Source organism: Camellia sinensis, chromosome 8 (genome assembly GCF_055761805.1).
Source record: "Camellia sinensis isolate YWXY chromosome 8, ASM5576180v1, whole genome shotgun sequence".
NCBI classification, from domain to species: domain Eukaryota; kingdom Viridiplantae; phylum Streptophyta; class Magnoliopsida; order Ericales; family Theaceae; genus Camellia; species Camellia sinensis.
The window spans coordinates 170,211,717-170,231,643 of record NC_138968.1 but is presented as its reverse complement, the minus strand read 5'-3'; the positions used below and the strand labels follow the sequence as shown (position 1 = coordinate 170,231,643).

Sequence of the window (19,927 nt, the reverse complement as noted above, 5' to 3'; positions counted from 1 at the left end):
GCCTAGGACGGCCCCCTGCCATCCAATGATGTCCTATGCTGGCCAACAATGGCCAAGTGCCGGCCATCAATGGTCATGTGCCGGCCACAGATGGCAGAAAGTAGTTTTTGGCAGATATTTTGCTCCAGCTTGCTCCAGCTATCCCTCTTGAGATATTTTCGACCTAAGGCTCTCTTTTTGCTATATATTAAAGCCTTATATCTCATATTCAAGGGTTAGAAAATTTGAGAACAATTTGGCAAAAGGTTTGGGAGCCTCTCTCTCTAAATCCCCTCCCTAGATTTCACTCTCTCTAAAGATTTTGTGCTTGAAGGCTTGCATACAACCATCTTCAACCTATCAACCCTGAACAAGAGTGGATCATCTTTGGGATGAGGTAGCTTGGGACTTTGTTTGAGCTCCAAAATGTGGTTTTGACTCAAGAAAAGTGGTTGTTCTTGTGCTATGCTTCAAGGGTGAGCATCTCCCTCTTTTAAGCTTATTTTCATACTTGTTTTTACCACCTTTGCAAACTGTTTTTGGCTTGGTTTTGAACTGAAGAAAACTCTGTTTTTCAGTCCTAAAATTGGTGGTTTAAGCCCCTTTTGAGTTTGAGGGTGGTCCACTCTTCTAGTCTCTTTGCTTGTGAAGCTTTTGTGCCATCTTTCAAGTCCTTTCAAAACCACTTTTTGTGGCCTTTTAACCACTAAAATCTAGAGAATCTTCAATGGTAAAAACCCTATTTTGAGGTCCCAAATAGGAGGGGGTGGTCCCCTCTCCTCTTGTCTTGCTTGCATGTCTTGCTGGCCTACCAAATGAGCATGCATTTCTCCTTCTTTTAAGCTGGGTTCATGCATATTTTTGTGACTTTTTGGACCTGCCATAACTCCTTTTTTGGCTGGTTTGGTCACCTCTTGCATGCTTCTTGCACTTGTAGTGTAATCCTACTTGTTAGCCTTGCATGCTTAGCATTTTGGCCTGCTGTTCTAGCTTGTTTTGGCTCTATTTCAGCATGCTTTTGGCCTTGTTTTAGCATGCTTAAACTCTGTTCCAAGTGGTCTTGGTCATGTATGGCTTGCCTTGTAGGGCTATAGTGTAATTGGCTTTGCTAGTCTTGTGTTTTGAGACCCCTAGCATGCATTATTTGTGATGTTTGTGTTATATGGCATCATTTGCTATGTAATTTCAGAGCATAAACTTTTGTCATACTCTTATGTTTATCACTCTTTCAATGCTTTTGAGAAGTTGAGCTTCATGCCTTGTTTGTGAGCCAATACATGAGCATATCTTTCTTGCCATCTATGCTGCAGGTCTAGCATGTTTTTGCTACTATTTTGACCTGCCTTAGGTCTGTTTTGAATGGTTAAGGTCATTTGAGCATTGCTTAGCATGGTTGTAATGTAAAGGGCCTTAACTGGCTTTGAGTTTTGAGGCCTTTAACATGTTATGCATGTGATGTTTTCATGGTATGGCACTATTTAGTATGTAATTTCAGTGCATATAGTGTAGTCACACTCTCATATACTTCACTTCTTCATAGCTTTTGAGGGTTGTGTATTATGCCTTGCTTATAGGCCAACATATGTGCATGTTCTTCTAGCATTTTGAGCTTCCATTTCAACATGTTTAGACCATTACTTTAGCATGATTGAGCTCTGTCCAGAGTTGGTTTGGTCATTTGTGTTTTGTATTGCATACCTCATGTGTAATGTTCTTCACTTGCTTTAGTGCTCTTGGCCCCTTAACATGTCTTGCATGCATTGCTTACATGATAGAGTCTTGTGCATGCCACTTTAGCTTTGAAAGATAGCATGTTGTTTGCATAGCATGATGTTTGCATTGCATTGTGTTCAACCGGACGTTATGTTAAACACATGGTTGATTGGTCCACTTCATACTCAAGGTGATGAAAGTGAGCCAATCTTCCTTGGTCTCTATTGCCTTTGATCATCCATGATGAGGTAGTAGATTTAGAGTCTTGTTTGCATTGCATTTGTTCAATGTGTACAAGGTTGGATCTTTGGCCATCATGCATTCCAAATGCTTGATTGATGGTTTTGGATCCAATGGTGCCCCTCCCTTGATGTTTTGAGATGATAAGGGGTGGCATAGTACATGCATATCCTTGGGAGACCCTCCATTTTCTCTGTCTTGTGCTCTGTTGCAGTTTGGTGTCACAGCACACCAGTGGCCGGCAATGCTACATTGATGGCTGGCATCCTTGCATCGTTGGCCGGCTGTGGTCCATCTTTGGCTGGCAGGTGGCCGGCAATAGCTCCTCATGGCCGACAGGCCACTGGTGCACTCTCCAGCACTGTTTTGGTGAGATCCAGCAACAAGTTGTTAAAGACACCTTGCAAACAGAGCCTCGAAAGAGCAAATCGGAGAGCTTTTCGGGGCAAGAAACCGAATGCGAGCATACATGTTCAACATCTTCAAACCAGAGCTGAAGTAGTTTAATTTAGTGCTTTACTTGTTAATTAGCATTGAATTTGCAATTTAATTAATTAACTTGTTAATTAGTTAATTGTTGTAATAATTAGTTGTAGCTAGTTATTCAATTTGGTTGTGTAATAATTAATCTAATTAGATTATTAGATTAGTTAGATAAGCTTGGCGTAGCTAGCTTAGCGTATTCATTTGCACCCTCCATCGAGAGGGCAAACTGTTGTAATAAGGGTGCGTGTGTGTGTGCATGTCTTCCAACCCCCATTTCTTTCTCCCTTTTACTTATCCGCTTTTGATGGTTAGTTTAGGGCATATTTCAATTAGCATACCTTATGCTTTGCATGTTTGCATCATTCATTTGTCTCGCATGCACCGGGCTCAGCGTATCATTCAAATCGCATTGTATCTCAATACACTTCTTTGAATACATGTATCAAGTGTTGTATTCATATTCCATCTTAGGTAGCTGAGCTTATCTTATTGCATTTTGCATGTGTTGCATTAGGTATTGTTAACATAGCTAGGATCATGCATTGATTTCTAACTAGTTTTCTGTTTTGGCTTGGAGTACACTGTAAGTGTTTATGCTTTAGCATGCTTGCATGAGTATGAGTGTTGCCATAACAGCATACTTGCCATAAGGCTATGTGCTTAATTGATTAACTGCATGAATTCCTGTGGATGAAGGCTTTATTGCTTGAATTGGAACAATTCATCAAAATGCGAGTTTTAAGCCCATTTGAGGTGGCAAATCATCATGTTTTAAGCCCACTTGACGGTGGCAAATCCGCGCTTTAGCCTACTTGCGAGTAACACTTTCAAACCATTTTCGAAAAACAAACATGAGATGTTTTGTTCCAAATTGAGTGATTTAGTCTATACTTGTATATTGTGCGTATCACATAGTAAGTTAGGTAATAACTAGAACAAGAACACGTGTTTATAAAAACAACATATCATGTCAGTAGAGGCCGATTTTTTATCGGGTGAGTGAGGGTGCTCATTTCAAGACCTTCCCCTCTCGTACCCAAGTTCCCAAGCCGAGGCAACTTTGGTGATGATAGACACGTGACCCTACGCATGAGTCAGGGTTTCCTAAATTTTCCAAAAACAAAATATTTAGGTGGCGGCTCTGAAATCTGGCAAAGCAGTCCATGTTTGGCGCTTTTTGATTAAAATCGATTTTTCAAAACGATTTGCCAGATTTGGACTCTTTGGTGATTTATCAGTCTTACATTGCACTTTGTGAGATTAGATTCAGAACGGTGACAGAAGTTCGAACTGTAGTAGCTATGAACCCAATTCGCGCCCTCTCCGAAAGGGGGGCGCACGGAGCGAGTTCGGGCAGTCTAAAGGAAGCACACAATACAACTTCATATATATACATATAGGCAAAATAATAGCTACAAGACTTTGAAAACTGGATTAATAAAGGAATACGAATTGGAGATGGAAGAATATTATAGTAATTGCATCAATTAATACAAGGATCGTCTAAAATACGGATAGATTATAATTTACGACTTTTATGTGGTCAAGGTTATAGAGATAGTGATTAAGTTAGATATTTAACTTGAAACTGCATCGGCCTTCCGCGTTTCAAACTGAATATACAAGATTCGTCACTGAATAAAGAAATTGCAACTTTCAGAAAAATTCTCGTACAAGATGGTATAATCAAGGCTTAAGGTTGTCAATCTAGCAAATGGTATAATTGAAAAATATAAAGTAAGACCAGATGGTAATGACTTAATCTTGAAGTGAACTACATCAAACAAGGTTATAATTATGAAATGAGGGTAGGACGATAGATAGAAGACTCGTAGAAATAACAATATCCCCCACTTCTATATTGTATCTAATGTTAAACATGTTGCCCTATTCGAAGTTAAAACCACTTCTCTTCGTAGGTGATCGTCAAATTATTTGAAGTCGAAACGCGTGGGTAAGGGTTGAACCTAAGCTCTGATACCATTCTGTAACGCCCCAACTTCCGGGCCATTAAATACGTACAATAATATAACCCAAGTAGGATAAATAACCAAAACATCTTAATATACATCTATTACCAGAGTTAATATCACAGGTAATTCGTTTATGTTCCATTACAGGATTACCAAAACATTGCCAAACCAAAAGTGAAAAGGAAAAAAAAAAAAACTAGTCTAAGTCTTCCAATGAACCACAGCTCCAACACTTTATCTTATTTGCCTTCAAAATAACCTTCACCATTGTAAACTGGTTCATCACCTGGCATGACACGCCATGAGCTTGGAATGCCCAGTAAAAACACACACACCCCCATATCTTCTATCAACCAATCAACCATACACAGAACAAATTGGATAACATAATTTACAATATTACAACAAGGTTCTATGAATTAGTAGGTAGACTAGACGACTAGAATCCCCCAAAGAGATCCTTCTACCCAACCACAAGGATTGAACACCGGACTATTTAGAACTCCCCCTTTTGTTGCTTTGCAGACCTTACCATCTACGCCCACCTCCCGGTTATTTACCAGTCAATGACATTGATGGACCTCAAAAGGGACGGCCAAACAAGTGGGCTCGCTTACACCCAAATCATGCTTAGGGCTCGCTTACACCCTGCACATACCATACCAAATCCTGCCTAGGGCTCGCTTACACCTTGCACATACCATACCAAAGGGCTCGCTGAAACCACCACATAGAGTCTGAATACATCCGTGTCAACCTAGGGGCTCGCTTAGACCGCTTGCGCAAGACTTAACTCATTTGGTTTTAATTCCATTCACATGTTTATTACATAAATCATTCTGAAGCACAAGGGTGAACGTCACCCATTACCAACCCCTTTCCATTTCCCATTTATTAGATCTTTTGCCAAGCAAGCTAGTCACATTCGGTAATTCGGTAATATAAAAGAACATGAGACAAACATAAGTAATGAAATATAGCCCATGATAATCATACATAGGTATGGTAAGGCAAGCAAATAACATTAGGCATGCTTTAAAATACTTAGAGACAAACAACACAACAAAACACCATTTCCAACATTGTTCGGTTCTGCAAGGCTAACAAGAGTGCTTTGGGAAAAATACTTCTAGGTCAAATTTGGGGCTGAAATTGTTAGAAATGGTTGGGAAAATTCTGGGTAAAACCAGAATTTTTTCCTAAGTTTGGTCTATTTTTTAGGTGGGCCCCGTGCGTCGATTTTCGCGGGTCAAAGTGGTAACGCGTTCTATGCCGCGTTGTGATTCACGTGGTATATTTGGTTGCTCAAAACCATTATCAGGTGAATGAGAAATTGAAGCCAAAGTGAGCTCCATGGAAATGGAGTTTTGGTGAAAATTCCTTAAGCTTGGAAAATGGCTTGTCCCACATTGATTTTGTGGGAAGTTTTGAATGGGTTCATAAGGCATGGGATTGGAACTTGAGGTGTTGTAGACCGCCCGAGAACTCCCGGCTCCGCGCGCGAGGGCGCGAATCATTTGTTCTTAGCTATTACAGTTCGGACCTAATCCCACAAAGTGCAATGTGAGACCGATAAATCACCAAAGAATCCAAATCCGGCAAATCGTTTTGAAAAATTGATTTATAAAAAGAAGTGCCAAACATGAACTGCTTTGCCAGGTACAGAGTCGACACCTAAATGTTTTATTTTAAGAAATTTAGGAAACCCTAACTCATGCCTAAGGCCACGTGTCCATCATTACCAAAGTTGCCTCGGCTCGGGAACTTGGGTACGAGAGGGGAAGGTCATGCAATGAGCACCCCCGCTCGCCCGATCAAAGATCGGCCTTTACTAACATGATATTTTGTTTTTGAAAACACGTGCGTTCTTATTCTAGTTATTAACCTAGAATTACTATGTGATGCGCACAACATACAAGTATAGACTAGATCGCCTAAGTTCGAACAAAACATTTCATGTTCGTTTGTTTGAAAACGGTTTTGAAGTTTGCTACTCGCAAGTAGGCTAAGTCGTGGTTTTGTCACCCTCGAGTGGGCTTAAAACTTGCATTTCAATGAATTGTTCCAATTCAAGCAATCCAACCTTCACCCACAGGCATTCAAGCAATTAATCACTTAAGCAGTTAGCCTCATGGCAAGCATGCTAACATGGCAACATACACATCTCATGCAGTATGCTAAAGCGTAAACACTCACAGTGTACTCCAAGCCAAAACAGAGAACTAGTTAGAAATCATGGATGGTCCTAGTTCATGTTAAGATGGCTAATGCAACACATGCAAAAATGCAACTAAGGTAGGCTTAGCTATTCTAAGATGTCATGTGAATACAACTTGATAACATGCTGTTGAACACGAATTCAAGTAAACGTATTGAAATACAATGCAGTTAGTATGATGCGCCGAGCCCGGTGCATGCAATACAGATGAATGGATGCACGCATGCAAGCATAAGGTATGCTAATGAAATATGCCCTAAAACTAACCATCGTAAGCGGTTAAGTAAAAGGGAGAAAGAATTGGGGGTTGGAAGACATGCATCACACACACGCACGCTTATTACAACAGTTGGCCCTCTTGACGGAGGGTCCGAATAAGAAGTTAACTAGCTAATCTAAGCTAATTAAACTAATTATTACAAACAAAACTAATTAACTAACAAGTTAACTAATTAGGTACAAAATGAAGCTAATTAACTAACAAGTTAACTAACTAGTTATTACAACACAAATAAGCCGCTAAATGCATTAACTACAGAACCAAAGCATAAACTAGCTAAGGAAAGCAGTAAAAAGAGGTCCTCGGGATGAGGAGTGCATGTATGCTCGGTCGCCTCGTTCGGAAATCCGTCGCGATGCCCCAACTTGCCTCTGTTTTCAATTGTTCTCAGAACCTTGCACCAAGCTCTAGAAAGCTTCTACTCCACCATGGGAACCTGTGGGAGCATGGCCGACCAGTTGTTGATGCCGTAGACCACTAGCCGACCACTTGTTATTGCTGCAGACCAGAAAAAGTGGTCGTCCAGCTAGTTTTTCTGATCGGCCGACCAGTTTTTGCTGCACTTCTCCAGTTTGCTGCAACAGAGAGCAAGAAAAGGCATGGCAATGTATTTGCAACATATGTGTGCACAACCACCCTATCTATCATTTCATGAGCTCAAGGGAGTGTGGTTCCCGACTCTCGAGCCACCAATCACGCATCTCGATGCATGATGGCCGTGAAGCTAAGATTGCACATTTCAATGTAAATGAATGCACACATAAACACATAAATGCCTTTAACTCTATCATGTGTGATCAAGAGTGTCGGCGACCGAGAATTGAGGCATGTTTTATCACTTCAAGTATGAAACGTCTCTCGCTTCTTGTGCTCGGTTTAACACCTAATCCAAACACAATGCAACATAAACATGCTAAGCACAATGTAATGCATGCATAATGCAAACAACAACAAAGCATACTCAATGCAAATAACAACATGGCATACTCAATGCAATAACATGAGCATGCTACCAATGCTAATGGCATGCATACTCAATAAAATGCAACATAAGCAACCTATCAATGCTAATGGCATGCACAATGCAATGAATAGCATGGCATACTCAATGCAATGTAACATAAGCATGCTAAATGGACTTAAACCAAATGTGGACAGACCTCATCCATGCCCAAATTAGTGGCTATAAGCTAAAATGAAGGCACCAAAAGCATATACAAGCAAGCATGCCAATTGGCTCACCAATTAAGCATAAAAGCATAACTCTCAAACATGAGCAAGAAGTGACAAATGTGGAAGTGTAACAACAATGTATGCTCTAAAATAAGGTATGAAATGATGCCAAATCATTCAAACAACACAAGCAAAGAATGCAAGGGTCCTTAAGCATTAAAGCTAGCAAAGAGGACTATACAAAGGGACATGCAACACATGGCACAAATGCATGAATCAACCATGGACAGAGCTCAAATAGGTCAAAACAAGGACCAAAACATGCTGAGATGGGGGCCTAAATGCCTAGGCATGCATGCATACACACTAAGCCACAAGCAAGGCAACAATGCACAATGCACAACCCTTAGAGGCACTCAAAGGGTGAAAGAAATAGGAACATGGCAATGCTACATGCTCTGAAATACCATGTAAAATGATGCCAAATCATGCACATGATGCAAATGAAGCATGCTATGGTGCCCAAAGCTTGAAGATAGCATAGGCATTTGTACTACAACTATGCAAAACATGAAGCATATGGAAAATACAACCCAAAATAGTCCTAGAGCATGTCAAAATGATACTAAAACATGTATGGAAGGAAGCCAAAACAAGCTAGCATGGTGAGCATGAAGCATGAAATATGCAAGGCCAAAAGGGAGGATTACACTACACCTACCAAGACCAAGCATGAGATGGCTTCGCCAACAAAAATCAGAGTTATATCATGGCAAAATAACCCCAAAAACACACTGAAATGATAGCTCGCAAGCTTAGGCATGAAGGCATACACAATGGCTCATGTTTAAGGCATAAAAGACCAACCCTTCAAATCATCAAAAGAGTGAAAGATGTGAGGGCGTGACCACACTACATGTACTGAAATCACATATGAAATGATGCCAAATCATGTAAATAGCCCAAGCAATGCATGCTAGTGGCTTGGAAACTCAAAGCTAATGAGCTAGAATGCAATATAGCTATACAAAGCATGGCATGCATGACCAAAACAACACAAATCAGAGCTTAAGAATGCTAAAATATGAACAAAAGATTCTTAGAGTTAAGCCAAAAGCATGTAGAATGATGATCTAAAGCATGATACACATTAGGCTAGTAAATGGAAATGCACTACAAGTGCATGGAGCATGCATGGAGCCATCCAACCAACCCAAAAAAGATCTAAGGCATGTTAAAAAAATACCAAAAACCTACTGAGATGGACCCAAAACATGTTAGAAAGACATGCTGCTTCATGAGGCACACAAAGCTAGTTTGCAAAATTTACACTACAAGTGTATAAAGCATGCATGAGGTGACAAAACCAAAGCAAAACAGTGGTATGCCATGTCAAAATAACCCCAAATACATGCTCAGATGGAGCCAACACAAGCTTAACAAACATGCTCAAACATGAGGCAAATGAAACAAGTATACAAAACACAGGGAGAGGGTCAGCCTATTTGGGACCTCAAAACATCCTTTCCACCACTGAAATTCCTCTGAGTTTCAGTGGTGAGAAGGCCAAAAGAAGGTGGTCCCAATAGCTTAAAAGAATAGCACCAAAACAAGGCCAAACAAGGCCTAAGAGGGGGTAGACCACCCCCAACACAAAAGAGACCTTAAACAAACATTACAAGCATGCAAAATCAGAACTTTTTGCAGTAGAAAGTCAAGCCTAAATAAACATGCAAATAGGTCCAAAAGCTTAATTAAAATGAAGCTTTAAAGGGCTAGTTGACTCACTCTTGTAGAACCACTTCAAAGCTACAACTCCAGCAGCTTTTTTTTATCAAAACCAGTCCAAAACTTCCAAAACCAACCTCAAGGCACCTCAGCAACAAAAGGGTGGTGTTTGAGTGTGTGTTTGTATGCAATAGTATAAAGAATATGCACTTTCAAGCACAAAAAAGAAACAAAGAGAGAGATATAAATATAGAGATAGATGTATATCTATAACTCAAGCAAGATGTTCTGAACCTAAGGCATGAGAGAGGAGGCTCCCTTATATAGAAAAACATGCAACAAGCTTGTTGGACAAGCTTTAGGCCTAAAGCCATCCCTCCATACACTATGGAGGATGGTTTCTGTGCCCTCCAGCTGTTACAGCTAGCTCCAAAATATCTCCAAAAAGGTGATGGAAAGCTGCCGACCACTTGAAGTGGTCGGCCAGCTACTTACACTGGTCGGCTGACCAGTGGAAGTGGGTAGCCAGGGAAGAAAGTGGTCGGCCATGGGGGGGAGATGGTCTGCAGCATGAAAGCAAGGCAGTGGTGTGGTGGCCGACCAGAAAAGGTGGCCCAAAGACCAAGAAAACCAGTTAGCCGACCAGAAAACTGGCTGGCAGGAAGGAAAGTGGTCTTAAAGGGGAAGAACTAGTCTCTCACCCTTATACCACCCTCCAAGCAAGGAAAACAAGGTTTGTACAAAAAACAAACCAAAAAAGATGCAAAACGAAAGTCTGAGAGGCAAGGCGCGAGGTCGGGAGCCTCAAAAACTAGTCTACGGGCATCAAAAGTGGTCTCCCAGACCATAGTGTCCCTCTAGAAAGAGGCAACAAGGCATGGTTCAAAAACCAAGCCAAACGGAGAACGTTAAGCGGTCCCGAGACAAGGCGCACGGCCGAAGGCTCCGAAAACCGGAAACTAGTCTCCAAGCAGGAAAAGTGGTCTACGACCACAAAAGGGTGGTCTACAAACCTCTCCCTCCCTCTAGGAAAGGGAAACAAGGCTTGGTTGCACAAACCGAGCCAAAACACAAAGAGTTCAGAGGCCCGGTGGCAAAGCACTCAGCCGAAAACTCCGGAAACTCGAAACGAGCACAACATGCGCTATCACCGAGCGCTCAACCGATGACGTCTGAGTCTTAAGGTCGGTCAAAAATGTGTTGTCTACAGGTGTGCCCCAAAGGGTACCCAAGTTTTGTAGAGAGGGAGGTTATGGGCAAAATGGGCTAGACCCATTGGACCCAAATATCACCACACGCGCGCCGCCGCCGCCGTCTGTCCGTCCGGTCGGGTGGGCTGGGCTGGGCTGGGCCTGGGCTTGGGCTTGGCCGTGGGTGTGAGGTTGGGTTGGGCTTGTCCAGCCCAATACTTATCTTTTTGGGCCAAGAACATTTGAATTTTATTTTTCTAAAATTAAATTCAAATTTTTCCAATTTGTTTTTCGGAATTTAAAATTCAAAATTGGGTTCGATTTTCTCCCACTCGAACTGAATTGATTCTGTTTAATTTTCAAAAAACCCAGACAAATTTAAATCTGTACAAATTCGATTTTATCTGTTTGAATTTGAATCCAAACAGTACCAATTCAAACCAACAGGTTCAGTACCTGTTCAAAACAGGTTTGCACCTGTTTAATTCAAAACCGGTTTGCACCTGTTTAATTCAAAACCAATAGCCACCAATCCATCTATAAATAGGACAGCCCTCATTTGATGTTTGATTCGGAAATTTCATACTTCTCCTCTACAAATTTATTCTTCATTTTGTTGCATTTAATTTTTGTGAGAAAGAGTGTAAACACTTAGTGTGTTTGTTGAACAAATAAATTGTAGTGCTGCATTTATTTGTAGCTGATCATTTCATCCTGGGAAATAGACGTCCATATTCTAAAAGCACCGTAGAGAGGACGAATCTGTCTTAAGGAGACAGTGTCAAACACTGGACTTGATCAGAATAATATTCAAGATATTAATCAAGTAAGTTATTTATATATTTTCTGTTTTATTATTTATTTAAATCAGATTTTATTTTATTTTTTTGTAACAAAATAAAATCTGTTTTTTATTTATTTAATTTTATTTCTAGTTTAATTTTTGTAATCAAACTTTCTCTCTCCTTTCCTATTTTTCTTTTATATTCTGTTTGTTGTTTAGTACCCGAACAGAATTAATTAATTTAATTACAGTGAAGATGTCCAACAATCTTAAGACAGACCCATTTTGGTATCTTTATTGTATTTAATTTTCTGTGATTTCATAAAGAGATATTCTGGTTGGAAAAACAAATAGTGGTTTATGTTATTTGACAGATAGTAGTAATATACTGTCTATTTTCTTTGATAACTAATAGTAATATACTGGCGTCATTAACAATTGCAGAATATTAAATTTGTGTCACAGAAAATTATTATGATATTTTATTTTTCTAGTTTTAGTAACAAGGAAAATAAAATTATTTTGTATTATAATTTATTTTTTAGTTTTAGTAACTAGAAAATTAATTTGTGTTTTAATTTTTATTAGTTATAAGTCAAGCTTAAAACAGCATGAAATATAGGCTAAAATCTTAAGCAAGAAAGGGGGATTTAAAGGCCAAAAGCTCACCCTTGAAGACCCTCTTTATAACTGCAACTCCAGTAGGTTTTTTGAACTCAAAACAACCCAAGAACACCAAAATCAGCCCCTAAGCACCTCAGTAGCAAAAGGATGGTGTTTGAGTGTGTGTTTGTGTGTTAAAGTAAGACAAATCAACACTTTAAAGCACAAAAATGAAGCAAACAAGGCAATATAGATACAACACTATATCTATCCCTCTCCCTCAGATTTTTTAAACCTAGAGGAGGGAGGGAGAGCTTCCCTCTTATAGAAGAGGAAAGCCAAAGCTTCTAGGAGAAGCTAAGCAACAAGCCAATCCCTCTATACACGTGTATGGAGGATGGGTCTAATGTCCTCCAGTTGTGCCAGCTGGAGGAAACTATCTCCAAAAAGGTGCCAAAAAGCAACCGACCACTTAAAGTGGTCGGCCTGCTAGTTTAAGTGGTTGGCCGACCACTTTAGGTGGTCAACCAGAGCAAAAATTGGTCGGCCATAGGTGGGAGAGGTCAGCACAATAAATGCAAGGTGGTGGTATGGTGGCCGAACAGAAAAGATGGTCCAAAGACCAAGAAAGCCAATTGTCTGACAAGAAAACTGGCTGGCAGAAGGAAAAGTGGTCGGCCAGAAGAAATACTGGTCTCCCACCCTTGTGCCACCTTCTAAACAAGGAAAGCAAGGTTTGTACCAAAAACAAACCAAAGTGAATGCAAGACGAGAAATCGGGAGGCGAAACACGCGGCCAAAAGCCCCGAAAACTAGCTGACAAGCATCAAAAGTGGTATGAAACCACAAAAGTGGTCTCCCAGACCACAGTGTTCCTCTAGGCAGAGGCAACAAGGTGTGGTTCAAAAATCACGCCAAATGGAGCATGTTAAGCAATCCCGAGACAAGACGTGCGGCCAAAGGCTCCAAAAATCGGAAACTAGTCTCCAAACGGGAAAAGTGGCCTACGACCACGAAAAGTAGTCTACGACCACAGAGAGATAGTCTACAAGACCAATCCCTCCCTCTGGGAAGGGAAAACAAGACCTGGTCCGCAAACCGAGCCAAAGCATAAAGAGTTCTGAGGCTTGGAGGTAAGGCTCTCAACCGAAACTCCAAAACCTCAGAATGAGCAGAACATGCACCATCACCGAGCGCTCAATCGATGACGTCTAAGTCCTAGGCTCGGTCAAAAATAGGGTGTCTACAGTCCCCAACTGCGAACTCCCTCGGTCGAACTTTGCGGTTGTGGTGTGTTCTCATTTTTTATTGATATGAGGCCTGTCTGATAGCAGCTGTCTCTCGGAGCTCTTCGATCAAGTCTAAGTTAGCCCAACGCAAGTCTTCAGTTAGTTCAGGATCTGGATGGAGAACCCTCGGGGTTGGAAAGCCGATTTCCACTAGGATGGCCACCTCAGCGCCGTATGTTAAGCGAAAGGGGGTCTCCCTAGTAAGGGTTCGGACGGTAGTGCGATAGGCCCAGAGCACGTTTGGCAGTTCCTCAGCCCAGAGTCCCTTGGCGGCTTCCAACTTAGTTTTGATGATCTTCAAGAGAGAGCGGTCGGTGACCTCAACATGCCCGTTAGCTTGGGGGTAGCCTGGGGAAGAGAAGCGCGGCTGAATATGGAGCTCTACACAAAATTTCCTGAACTTGGCATTGTCAAATTGCTGGCCTTTGTCTGAGAAGATGGCTTGGGAGATCCTAAATCGGCATACGATCGACTGCTAGATAAATCTGGTTGTGTTCCATTCAGTGATTGTGGCGAGGGGTTCCGCTTCTACCCATTTGGTGAAGTAATCAATGGCGACCACAGCGTACTTGGTTTGGCCCCTACCAGTGGGTTAAGTCAATGCCCCACTTAGCGAATGGGTAGGGACTGCTGAGTGTAATCAGTTCTATAGGAGGGGCATGAGGGATGTTGGCAAAGCCCTGGCATTTATCACACTTACGCACGAATTTAGTGGCATCTTGATTGAGAGTAAGCCAGAAGTAATTGGTGCGAAGGATTTTATGGGTCAGCGACCTGGCACCTGAATGATCACCACATACACCCTCATGGACTTCCCTCATCACATAGGTCGCTTGGGTAGGATTGAGGCATCTGAGGTATGGTCGTGAAAATCCACGTTTGTACAAGAGGCCGCTGATAAAGATGTAATTGGACTACCGGGCCCTAACTTTGGTGGCTTGCTAATTGTCGTCTAGCAACTCCCCACTTGTCAAAAACAAAAGGATGTCCGCCGCTCATGGGATAGGTTCATTTTGGAGGAAGTGGACCTCCTACTGGTTTGGCGAAATAGCCGGGTGGGTCAGGTATTCAATGCGGACGCCATGGTTAAGGTCTGACTAGTCGGCCGAAGCTAATTGAGCCATTTCATCTACCTTGGAGTTTTCTGAGCGAGGAATGTGTTTGATGTGGAATGTGTTGAAAAAGCGAACAAGGGGAGTACAATGTCCCTGTAAGCTCGCATTGTGTCGTCCTTTGCATTGAATTCCCCGGTAATTTGCCCGACAGTCAGTTGAGAATCACTGAAGACTTGGATATGGCTTACACCAATGTCTCTGGCTAGGCAAAGACCTGCTACCAAGGCCTCATATTCAGCCTCATTATTGCTTGCGTCGAACAAGAAACGGAGAGCACACTTGAAATAACCACCCTCGGGAGTGGTGAGGATGAGGCCAACCCCACTGCCTTCTTTGTGGGATAATCCATCGACATTGAGGGTCCAAGAGTGGGGATCTTCTGCCTTAGTGTTGAATTGCCTGGGCGGGGGGGCCGTTGTTAGAGTGGGATTGGTGAATTCCAAGATAAAATTGGCGACAACCTGTCTTTTGATCGCTGTTCAAGGTCGATAGGAGACTTCAAATTGGCTGAGCTCGACAGACCATTGCATAAGTCTACCGGACAACTCTGGTTGTTGTATTATCTTCTTCAAAGGTTGGTCAGTGAGGACCACTATGGAGTGAGCTTAGAAGTAAGGTCGAAGTCATCTTGAGGCTATAACCAAGGTTAGGGCCATTTTTTCTAGCAATGGATAGTTCTGTTCGGCTCCCCTAAGAGCCCGGCAAATGTAGTAAACCGGACGCTATACTAAACCGTCCTCCCTGATGAGGGCCGCACTAAAGCTATGTTTGATACGGCTAAGTGTAGCAGCGCCCGCGTGGGGCCTCGTGCTACAGTTCGGACTCGATTTGTGTCACGGTTCTTAATCTGAACCAAAGAGTCCAAATCTGGCAAATCGTTTTGAGAAACAGATTTTTGAAAAAGTAGTGCCAAACATGGACTGCTTTGCCAGATACAGAGTCGCCACCTAAATATTTTTTTATGGGAGAATTTAGGAAACCCTGACTCGGTGCCGAAGGCCACATGTCCGTCATCACCGGAGTTGTCTCGGCTCGGGAGCTTGGGTACGATCGGGGAAGGTCAGCTATGAGCACCCCCTTTCGCCCGGTCCGAAGACCGGCCTCTACTAACCATGATATCCGATTTTGAAAACGTTATGTGTTCTTATCCCGGTTATTAGCCTAGAATTACTATGTTATGCGCACAGCAAACAAGTATAGACTAGATTGCCTAATTTGGAAATAAACATTGCATATCCGTTCGGTTTGAAAATGCTTTGGAATTTGCTACTCGCAAGTAGGCTAAAATGCGGATTTCAACGAGTCTTTCCAACTCAAACAATCCAACCTTCACCCGCAGGCATTCAAAACAGTTTAACACATAAGCATCTAGCCACATGTTAAGCATGCTGTTATGCAACATTCACACTCATGCGATATGCTAAAGCGGAAATACTTACATAGTACTCCGTGCCAAAACAAAGAACTTGTTAGCACACATGCATGATCCAAGTCCATGTGAAGTGCCTAATGCATCGCATACAAAATGTTGCTAGAATAGGCTCGGCTATCCTAAACATGTCATGTGAAAATGCACAGTTATCACATATTCAGTTTGGAATTGAAGCATTGATGCAATTAGCGTGATGTACCGAGCCTAATGCATGCAATACAAATGCATGGATGCACACATGCATAGCATAAGGTATGCTAAATTAGACGTGACCTAATACTAACCATCAAAGCAGGTAAGTAAAAGGGAAGAAAAAAGTGGGGATTGGAAGACATTCACACACCCACACACACTTATTACAGATTTGCCCTCGCTCGGAGGGACCGAATAAATATTACAAATTAATTAACTACGCAAGCTAATTAAATATTACAAATTAATTAATTAACAAATTAACTAATTAATTAAAGCAGGAAAACGCCTCGGGAAGCGTGCCACCATGCGCAAGCTGCCTCTGTTTTCCTTCCTTTCCTCCTCTGGAGGCTGTCAAAGCCTCAGGACTGCATCCTTGGACAGAGGGGATCATCACCGGCTGAATGAAACTTCCACCGGCAGTGTAGTATGGCCATCGGCACAAAATAGGGTCTGTCGGCAGAGAAAATTGTGCCGGTCGGCACATTACACTGCCGGTCGGCAGAGTATTCCTGCAGAACCTGCAACTCACAGCAACAGAGGACAAACAAGGCATGGCAGCACAATTCAAGGTATGTATGCATTAGCCATGTCTCTTATCATTGTGATGACTCAAAGGGACATGTACCTCGGTTCTCGGACCACCAATCACGCATTTCCATGCATGATGGCCCAAGGAACCAAGTATGCAACTTTGATTTCAAATGCATGCAAACCAATCAAACAAATTAGGCCCAATTCCTATCACCAATTCAAGGAACAAGGCATGCATGCAAAATGCAATGCAACCTAGGCATACAAGCTAGGAATGCAACATGACATGGCAAGGCACTTATGCAATCATGCAAGCATACATAGAGCAATGCAAATGGATGGCAAGATGGACTTATACATGAATTAGGTGGCTCTAAAATAGGCCTAAAACAGTAGCCATTGTGCTAAAAGGTGAGGGCTAAATGGCATGCACACACACATGCACATAAGGACCAACACGTAAGCACAAACCGAACAACATTCAAGCACACTTGAAAGGAGGAAACATGGACAAATTAGCATGCAACATGAGCCTTAAAATCATGTTATAAAATGATGCCAAATCAAGTTATAAATCAAGTCAAGCATGCAACAAATAGTCCAAGTGTTCAAGGCAAATCAATAAGGCATTGAACTACACTTATCATGACCAAACATGGCGTGCATTAAACAACTAAAAACAGATTTTTAGCATGTTAAAACAAGGCCAAAGGACTCCTTAGATGGCATCTAAGTGGCCCAAATACAAAGGCATACACCATGACCAAAACATGGAGCATTGCAACACATGCTTTCAAAGCATTAAAGAGGCATGCAAGGTAATCAAACAAGCATGGAAATGGGACTGAAATAGCATGTAGGATGATTCCAAATCACCAAAACAATGCAAAGATGGCATGCTACACATGCACATACTCAAGGCCAACAAGCCCAAATACAAAGGAGCTATATAATGCATGCAAAGATCAACCCAAACGACTATGGACAGAGCTAAAACATGGCAAAATAAGCACATAAACTTCACAAATACAAGCCTAAAACATGCTCCAACAAAGGCTAACCACCTAGACATGTTAAGGCACAAATATGGCATTACAAGGCAACTATGCTAAACATGCATAAGGTTCCAAAACCAACTTGAAATCATGTTATATCATGGATATATAAGCATGAAAAACATACCAAACATGCTCAACACACACTCAAGCATAGGCTTCTTTAAGAGGCCAAAATGTGCCCTTTTCAAGGACAACAAGGAGAGGGGGTGGCCCTCTCCTTCTTGGGACTTCAAAGCATCATCTTCACCACTGAAATCCCTCAAGATTTCAGTGGTGAAGAGACCTCAACACCAAAATCCCGGAGCTAGCACAAAATGGCTCAAAATGAGGCCTTTTGAGGCCTAAGGGTGGTCAACAACCCTCGAACAATAAAACACTCTTAATAAACAATAAAGAGGGCTTAAAAATAGAACTTTTTTATGTTATACAATAATCACAAAAACAGCTCTAAGATAGATGAAAAATCAATGCAAAAAAGGGGGAAAAAGGGACTAGTTTCTTACCCTTGTAGTCCTCTTCACAAATGGTGCTCCAATGGCCTCCTTGAGCTTGAATCCAAGACAAAAACTCCAAAACACACTCTTTAGAACCTCAGCTCCTAGAGGAAGGTGAAACACTAGGTGTTTGTGTGCAATAGTAAGGCACAAAACACCTAGTGAACAAAATGAGAAGGAAAGAGAGATAGGTGAGTGTATCTAACCCTAACCCTAGAAAACCAGAGCTCTCCTCTGTCTTTTTTCTCTCTAAAATGTCTAAGCCTCTCTCTTTTTTTGCCTTAGAGAGAGCTCTCTCTATAAGCCTCTTGTAAAGCTTACCAAACAAGCTTTGCAAGAGGGAGATCCCTCCATACACGTGTATGGAAGGGAGCAAAAGTTATACAGCTGTCCAAAAATATCTGCAAAAGCAGATGAACAGCAATCGGCCGGCAAAAAATGCCATCTTGGCCAAACAAAGTGCCGACCGGCACAAAAACGTGCTGACCGGCAACAAATAGTGCCGACCGGCAAACTAAATTGCCGGTGGCAGCAAAAAACCAGCCGGTGGCATCTAGCCACTGCCGGTGATGGGTGGGGATGGTCTACAAGCCTCACCCTGCCTCTCAAAGGCAAGATGCAAGTGTTTGGTGCAAAACCAGACACTAAACGGTCGAGTTCGGGGATCCTGAGGCAGGGCGCGCGAGCCGAGACCTCCGGGAACTCCAAACGAACACAAACATGGATAATCACCGAGTGTTCAAACGGTGACGTCCAAGTCTTGAGGACGGTCAAAAATGGGGTGTCTACACTAAGTAGAGAAAAAGAGGCTCACCCGTGAGCGCCTGAGAGAGTAGGGGATTGGCCATGCTGCTTCAATTGTTGAAAGGCTTCTTCAGACTCAGTTGTCCACTCAAAAGCCTACCGAAGGACTTTGGAAAAGGGGAGGCACTTATCTGTTGCACGGGAAATAAAACGGTTGAGGGCAACGACTCTGCCAGTAAGCCTTTGAACCTCTTTAACCGTTCCGGGTGACTGCATTTCTATTAGGGCCTTGATTTTTTCAGGGTTGGCCTCGATACCCCGTTGACTGACATGAAACCCAAGAACTTCCTAGATCCTACGCCAAAGGCGCATTTCGCCAGATTCAGCTTCATTTGATACTTACGTAGGGTGTCGAAGGTCTCCCGCAAGTCTGCCAGATGATCAGAGAAGAGTTTGCTCTTGACAAGCATGTCATCGACGTACACTTCCATGTTCCGACCTATCTGGTGATGAAATACGGCATTGACTAACCGTTGGTAAGTTGCTTCAGTATTTTTCAACCTAAATGGCATGACACGATAGTGGTAGGTTCCCCAGTCGATGATGACGGAGGTGTGTTCCTGGTCAGACGGGTGCATCTAAATTTGATTGTAGCCAGAGAAGGCGTCCATGAAATTGAGCATTTGATGTCCGGCCTTGGCA

At 42.2% G+C, this 19,927-nt stretch overlaps 1 pseudogene across 1 annotated transcript in view; it reads left to right on the top strand.

Moving 5' to 3' along the window:
- The window catches only part of LOC114285305 (tyrosine--tRNA ligase 1, cytoplasmic-like), a 226,879-nt pseudogene that overhangs the window by 151,595 nt on the left and 55,357 nt on the right, over positions 1 to 19,927 (top strand). The gene's annotated exons all lie outside the window — the stretch shown is intronic.